Here is an 8,052-nt window from a genome sequence, read left to right as displayed (position 1 = left end):
GGAGGTTCTAATCAGATTATAAATTTTTAATATGATTACATTAGTTATCTTATTCGATTAATGCTAATACTTATAAATCTCGTTAGGAATTCATGATTATAACTTATGTTAACAACAAATCAAGTTCCTTTCATAGCTTAGGTGTTGGTTATACCATACAATATGAGCTATGAAAGTGCTAAGTATTTGTTGTACCAAGTGTTATACAACATAAATTTAGATTATTCATTTAATAAGGAAAGTATTAAAGAGTGAACAAGATAACAAATATAAAATATGTTAGTATCAAACATTAACGTCCATGTTAAGTTTACACTATACTTATTCTTACACCATTAGTATAACCTTTTCACCTTGACATAATAAACTTAACTAAACATAATGAAAGAAAGAAAAAAAAATAAACAAAATAAGAACATAAATAAGATAAAAATAATGAAAGAAAAAAAAAAAACAAAATAAGAATATAAATAAGATAAAAGTTAACTAAGTAAAGGAAATGAATTGAAAGGTATAAACAAGATATGAATGAAAATAAAACTTAAGCATTATAAAAATACAAAGAGAGAAAGCAAGAGCATGATCTTGATCTGGAGACCAAGATGTCTAAATGCATGACAAATGCCTCCTTTTATAGGCCAAAATTAGAAATTATTGATTTGATGACTAATTGATGAGTGGGTGGCCAACTCTTTACTTGGTGACAATCCTTATCTTTTATTGTCTACCCAAAACATCATTGATAATGTCAGAATTAAAACCACTTGAAAACATGAAAGTTCTAGGAAATTATCTCAACTTTCTAGAAAAAAAATTTGATATAAGTTAACTAAGTAAAGAAAAGGAAATTAGAAGCATAGATAAGAGATTAATATAAGTAAAACTTAAGCATTATAATAAAAAAAGAGCAAGAGCATGATTTTGATATGAAAATCAAGATTTCTAAATGCATCGCAAATACCTTCTTTTATAAGCCAAAATTTGAACTATTGATTTGATGACTAGTTGTTGAGGGGGTAGCCACATCTTGACTTAGTGAAAATTCTTCTCTTCTTGTCTAAACAAAATATCATTGATAACATTAGAATTTGAACCAAATTTAGAAAATTATCTTAGCTTTTCAGGAAAAAATAAGTGAGGTCATTTGGACTTCTAGAACTCGAGATATGAGATGAATACTAAACAGTATCTAGGCTGCAAGACATATTCAGACGTCTATATTGCTACTAAGATTTGGACTTCCAAACAGCATAATTGAGCTTGCCTTCCCATAAAAGTTTTAGACCTATATCTTAGCTTTCTATCCATATAAAGCAGACCTAAATCTAATTTCTACAACTCCAGTTATGATCCAATTACCGAACAGTGTTTTAGTTTGAACTAAACCAACATCTCTTTTCTAAGTTTGGCCATCTCTTTATCCTTTCAATTCTAGTACTTCAACTCATCAATCAATCCTTTCATTTATATAATAGGCCTGCATTTAGGATGAACATTTACTATAAATTAAAGGTATCTTCTGGTATCAGACTTATTATTATAAATCATGCTTTAGTTAAGGAGTTATTGATACTTTAAGTGCAAAATGATGATATAAAACCTTGATAAAAATACACATTTAAGAACTAATCAGTTATCCAAGAGGAAAAGAGGGCAGCGATGTTGTGTGGATCATATTGGATCGATTAACTAAGTCTGCACTCTTCTTGCTAACGAAGACAACAGATTTAATGGATAAATTAGCAAAGTTGTATAAGAATGGAATGGTGAGGCTACATGGAGTACCCATATCAATAGTTTCGGATCGAGATCTTAGGTTTACCTCTTGATTATAGCGAAATGTTCAACAAGCTCTAAGAACGAGGTTGAATTTAAGTACGGCTTATCATCCTTAGACTGATAGATAATCTGAGAGAATAATTCATTTATTGAAAGATTTATTGAGGGCTTGTATATTGGAGATTGGTAGTAATTAGGAAGATCACCTACCCCTAGTAGAATTCATATATAATAACAACAATTAGGCTACAATGGGAATGACTCCCTATAAAGCTTTATATGGTAGAAGCTATTGAACACTCAAATGCTGGGAAGAAATAGGGGATAGAAAACTATTAGGGTTAGAGTTGATACCTCAACAAAGATAAAGACCATAAAGAAAGGATATAAGTGGATCAAGATAGGCAAAAGAGCTATATACATAACAGAAGAAGAACTCTTGAATTCCATGTTAGGTATAATGCATTTTTAAAGGTTACCTCTTGGAAACATATATTATAATTTAACATGAAAGAAAAATTACTACCAAGATATATTGGACCTTTTGAAATCGCCTAAAAAGTTGAATATATGGCTTACAAATTGGCTTTGCCTTCACATCTGACTAAAATCCATGACATGTATTATGTCTTCTTACTAAGAAAGACCGAAGTGGATCTACCTTAGGTTCTGTCACAAATTCCCCTGGAAATCGATGAAGATTTGACATTTGAGTAAAGGTTGGAGAAAGTGTTAGACCATAGTAAGAAGGAACTTAGAAGCAAGAGGATTTTGATGATAAAAATATTATGAAGAAACTCTTAGATCAAATAGGTGACTTAGAAAAAAAAAATCATAAATGAAGAATAAATAGCCCAAATTGTTTATGGATTCATATATGGGGGTTCGGATTTTGAGGAAAATTTTTTCTTTTAGGAGAGGAGAATGTAAACACATAATTAAAAACCTATCTTGAGCTAAAAAAAAAACTTATTTAACTATGAATGATGTAATTCAATAAAGTTGTCTTTGTTAACTTGGTTTATAGTCTTATTGTATACTTATTTAACCATATTTATTTCCTACAAGAAAATGATTTATGTGATGGACTAATTAGATTTAAATATTTGTTCAATGTAATATCAAAATATTAATTCTACCAAAGAAATTAAAAGGGAAAGCTAATATTATGATTGAGTTATGAAAGTCTTGTATGATAGGATATGCATTGTGAATGATCTTGCAGGTTGAGAAATTATTAAACCGATGACTTAATATTGATAATAAAAAGGAGACTGAACTGAATTTTTTTTTAAAAAAAAAATTACACTGTTTCAAAATTAGTAATTTTGAATAAATAATCATAAAATTGTGATTTAAATTTTTGGGATGTTTCAATATGTATTAGCGGACAGGTGCCTTTTGAGCGATATGTATAACACAATCTAATAATCAAACTTGTCCTTTCTTTATGTTTTTGGAAGCGTTACTGCATCCTCTTCCTCCTAGTGTGAAGCATGATGGTGAATGATGGGCAGTTTGTCACTAATGGTCATTTCTTGTTTTCTTCATTTTTCTCTTTCTTTACTAGAGAAAGTGCATGTTTGTCTCTTTTTCTTTTTTAATTTTAATTCTTATGTTTTTTATTATTTATATTCATCTTTGGCCCTTCAAGAAAAGTTTTTAATGTTTTTAATTTAGTTCTTAAATTATAATTTGTCATATCTTATTTTTTTCTATACACTCTTTATTTTTTTGATTTTTGATTTTTTTTCTTAGCTTTTTCATTAAAATTTTATTTGTTTTTAATTTCATTATTTAATTAAAGTTTATGTTTTTTTTCAATTTAGCCCTCATTTTTTGATTTTTTTTTGTTATAGTTGTTTTCTTTTCAATTTAACCCTTCAATTTAAAATTTTTTAATGCCCTCTAATTATTTATTTTATTTTTATTTTCACCATATTTATTTTGATTACATTTTTTTTACGTGATTGAGCTTTTTCTTGGTTTTATTTTTAGACATCTAATTTGTTTGTAATTGAGTTTTATGTTTTTTTTTACTTGTTATGTTTATGATTTAATGATATAGAACACGATTTTTAAGAGCTAATAGATTAAGGATCATATTTTTTTATTTTTTTTATAATTTTATATTATTTTTTTATAAAAAAATAATTTTATGGATATCTTCAATGTTTTTTCTATTGGTTTATGCAGTCTCACGATCTAGACTACAAGTTTTGTAAACCTTTTTTTTATAGAAATTTTAAGAAAACAATTGTTTTGTTTTGTATTTAATTTGTGAAGAATTTTTTTAATTTTATACAAATAAAATTTATTTTATATAAAAAATAGTTATTTTGAAATGATATTTCTTACATGTCTGACTTTGTATAATATATTTTTTTATTTACTCAATTTCATATATGTTTATGTTATTATTATATTTTATTAATTTTAATAAGTAAATTTATTAAATATGAGTAAATATTTTATTTTACAAGATCAAATATTTTAATATATATCTATCTCTTAAATTTTTATTTTTATTTTAGTTATTATTAATAATGTGTTTTTATTTATATAGATAATTATTGATTTATTTAATTAATATTTAGATAATGTTTTAATTTACATTTTAATTTTTTTTATGTAAATATATATATAAAAATAGCCTGTATGTTTAGATTTATTTTTAAAATCTAAAAAAATAAAAAAATATTTTTTTAATATTTTTATATAAAAATTACGTGAAAAACAACTAATATCAATATGCTATGCAACAGTCAACATGCGTGTCTCTTCTTCCTCCAACCTCGAAAAAAGGAAAATAAACAAAAAAGGCACAAATTATCTTAAATCAGACATTAACGGTAGACCTTCTTACTCAAAAACCAATGCCTTTACCAGAAGAAGACCCCCAACCTTTATTAGAAGACCAAGAAGAAACAGCTTATGATTCTAACGGGAAAGTCCTTTCGTTTGGGATTTGATTATGACACCGAAAGTGGTGGCTCAACGGTGGTGCCGTCATTTTCATGGAGAAAATTATGGTTGTTCACTGGTCCTGGGTTTTTAATGTGCATTGCTTTTTTGGACCCTGGCAATTTGGAAGGGGATCTTCAGGCTGGTGCAATTGCAGGATATTCTTTGCTTTGACTTCTCTTATGGGCTACTGCTATGGGTTTGTTGGTGCAGTTGCTGTCAGCGAGGCTTGGAGTGGCTACAGGAAGGCATTTGGCTGAGCTATGGAGAGAAGAGTAACCAACTTGGGCTCGAATGATTTTGTGGATTATGGCTGGGTTGGCTTTTGTTGGTGGTGATATACAAGAAGTTATTGGGAGTGCTATTGCTATTCAGATTTTGAGTAATGGGGTTTTGCCTTTGTGGGCTGGTGTTATTATTACTGCCTCCGATTGGTAATTCTTCTTCTTTTTTTTATATCATTTCGTTTGAATTGGTTTTCGGTCATTTCTTTTTTGGTTTTGGTGTTCTGTTTTTTTTTTTTAAGTGATTCTGTCCATCAAGCTGATGACTTTTTTATTTGGAGTTTCTATTTCTTTTTGTATTCTTTGGTTTTTGAGTTTGACCGTTAGATTTAATCCAATTTTGTGATCTTAAGTTTCAGGCTTTGTTGTCTTTCTGCAAATATGTTTGGATTTTTGTCTATTCTATTTTTTTCGACTTTTTAAGTTGAAGGGTTCAACTTTTCAAGCACTAAATCTGTGATTTTCATCGATTAGAGATTGTTCTTAGAGAAGTATATCATATAAGCTATCAGTAAGTTAAGAGGACAAGCAATTGATCGACCACTGGTGTGGCCTGGAGTTGGATATATGTAAAATCGCTGTGTATGCCATAGATTGATTCCAGGAGACTGGAGAAAGAATCCCCCTCTTGTTTTTCCCCTATTCACAACAATCAAGCAGAATATGTGTTAATTTGCTTGTAGAAAAGCTCAGTTCATTATGGTGATGCAGCCCATTTCTTGAGTCAATACAGCTTTATCTTCCTATTTCTTGAGAACTACGGTGTGAGGAAATTGGAGGCTGCTTTTGGGATTCTCATTGGAATAATGGCAGTGACATTTGCGTGCATGTTTGCTGATGCAAAACCCAGTGCCCCCGAACTTTTTCTGGGTGAGTAATGTCTTGCGTGGCTAAAAATTTCAATTTACAGGCTCCAGTTTCTCTTGTTTCTCTTCATTTGTCCGACTATAGTACTGCTTTGTATCTAGGAGACAGTTAATTGGGTTCTCTATTACAGGCATCTTAATTCCAAAACTTAGCTCCAAAACAATAAAACAGGCAGTTGGAGTTGTGGGTTGCATTATCATGCCTCACAATGTGTTCTTGCATTCTGCTCTTGTACAGTCAAGGGAGATTGACCACAATAAGAAAGGCCGGGTTCAAGAAGCTCTCAGATACTACTCCATAGAGTCAACTGCTGCCCTTGCAATATCATTCATGAACAATTTGTTTGTGACAACCGTGTTTGCTAAAGGTTTCCACAGGACAGAACTGGCCAATAGTATTGGCCTTGTAAATGCAGGACAATATCTTCAGGAAAAATACGGGGGTGGATTTGTCCCAATTTTATACATCTGGGGTATTGGGTTATTAGCAGCTGGCCAAAGTAGCACCATTACTGGCACTTATGCAGGGCAGTTTATCATGGGAGGTTTCCTGAACTTGGGGTTAAAGAAATGGCTGAGGGCATTGATTACTCGAAGCTGTGCTATCGTCCCAACTATAATTGTTGCACTTGTTTTTGATACTTCTGAAGACTCACTAGATGTTCTGAATGAATGGCTAAATATGCTTCAGTCTATTCAGATTCCTTTTGCACTCATCCCTCTTCTTTGCTTGGTCTCTAAGGAGCAAATCATGGGCACTTTCACAGTTGGCCCCATTCTTAAGGTATGTCGACTACTCTTCTGTAACTCTGTTGTCCAATGTTTCTGTCATTAAACTCAAGGTAACCTGTTAAATTGGTGACAGTAGATTGAATCAAGGAAGCAATTGCCATTTTCAATTTGTTTGGAAGTTCGTGTAACCATATCTTGTGACTTGTGTAGTTCTCCGAGAATACAATTTACTGTAAAGTGAAAATCTTGCGACATTGTGTGTTTTTGAAATTAAATTGATGTTTGAAATTGTGTCTGATAGATGAACTCCAGGCAACCAAGAAAAAATGATTTATTACAAATCTTTTACATGTCATTGAATTAGCTTTAGTGTGAGTGAAGAGATGCTTATAATCATGGTTGATGTTGTTAAATGACTGCTCTCTAAGGGAAAATAGTTTTGTGCATGCCTAGAATTGAGAATCACGTCTAGCACTGATAGTCATGTCGATGTTTACTGCTGAGGATTTTCTGTATCTGGACCTTTTGCCCTGAGCATCTCTTAGATGCATGCAACTCACGTAGACTGTTGCATCAACCATGTTATACCAGTGACCCTTACTAGTGATCATACCCTGTCAACTATATATCATTAAATAGTTTGTTCATGAGGATGGTGAAAAAATATGGATTTCTACCTTCATTCATGTCACACACTTGCAATCATATCCTGCTGTTAAGTAGTGGTTCGTGTTACTGAGTGATCTATTTTCTGTCACCTATTTATTACAAAGAAATGATGCATTATTTGAACCTTTTTACCCCCTTTTCAGATGGTTTCTTGGTTTGTAGCTGCCTTGGTGATGCTAATCAATGGTTACCTTTTGCTTGACTTTTTCTCCAATGAAGTAACTGGAGTAGTGTTTATCACTGTGGTATGCGCTTTTACAGGAGCATATGTTACGTTTACAATTTATCTCATTTCTAGGGAAGTTACCATTTCCACTTGGTACTGTCCCTCCTAAACATATAGAATATTTGAAGCATGCAGTTTCTGTTGCCAGCGATCCATTAGATGGCTGCCAAATTTGGGATGCAGAGGAATAACTTCACCTGTTTAAGAAGAGCGTACATCTTTCCAGTTTAGCTGTGTAAAAAATATACTCAAAGCCACTGGTAGTATTTTGGTGCTGTTGGAAAAAAGAAGAAAAAAACATGGTGGTTCTTTTTGTATTATAGATCTTGTCCATTATTTTTGTTCTATACAGAGGACTGGAAGAACAGGCCTGCTAACAGAGAATGCTTTTCAAACTAAACGGGGGGGATAACATCAAAGTTTTGTCACTGTAATTCAATTTGTACTCAAACCATATCAGCTTGAATTGCTACGCGATGACATCAGATCTCAAGTGCATTTTTGGTATTTGATTTTTATTTATCAACTCCTA

The 8,052-nt window shown here is 31.3% G+C and overlaps 1 pseudogene; it reads left to right on the top strand.

Moving 5' to 3' along the window:
* Positions 1-4,539: 4,539 nt before the first annotated feature.
* LOC105113909 (metal transporter Nramp3-like) lies at positions 4,540-8,052 on the top strand (annotated as a pseudogene).

This window comes from Populus euphratica, unplaced genomic scaffold (genome assembly GCF_000495115.2).
Source record: "Populus euphratica unplaced genomic scaffold, PopEup_1.0 scaffold465.1, whole genome shotgun sequence".
In the NCBI taxonomy this organism is placed as follows: domain Eukaryota; kingdom Viridiplantae; phylum Streptophyta; class Magnoliopsida; order Malpighiales; family Salicaceae; genus Populus; species Populus euphratica.
Note: the sequence above shows the minus strand (reverse complement) of the source record. Positions and strands in the feature narration are given on the sequence as shown.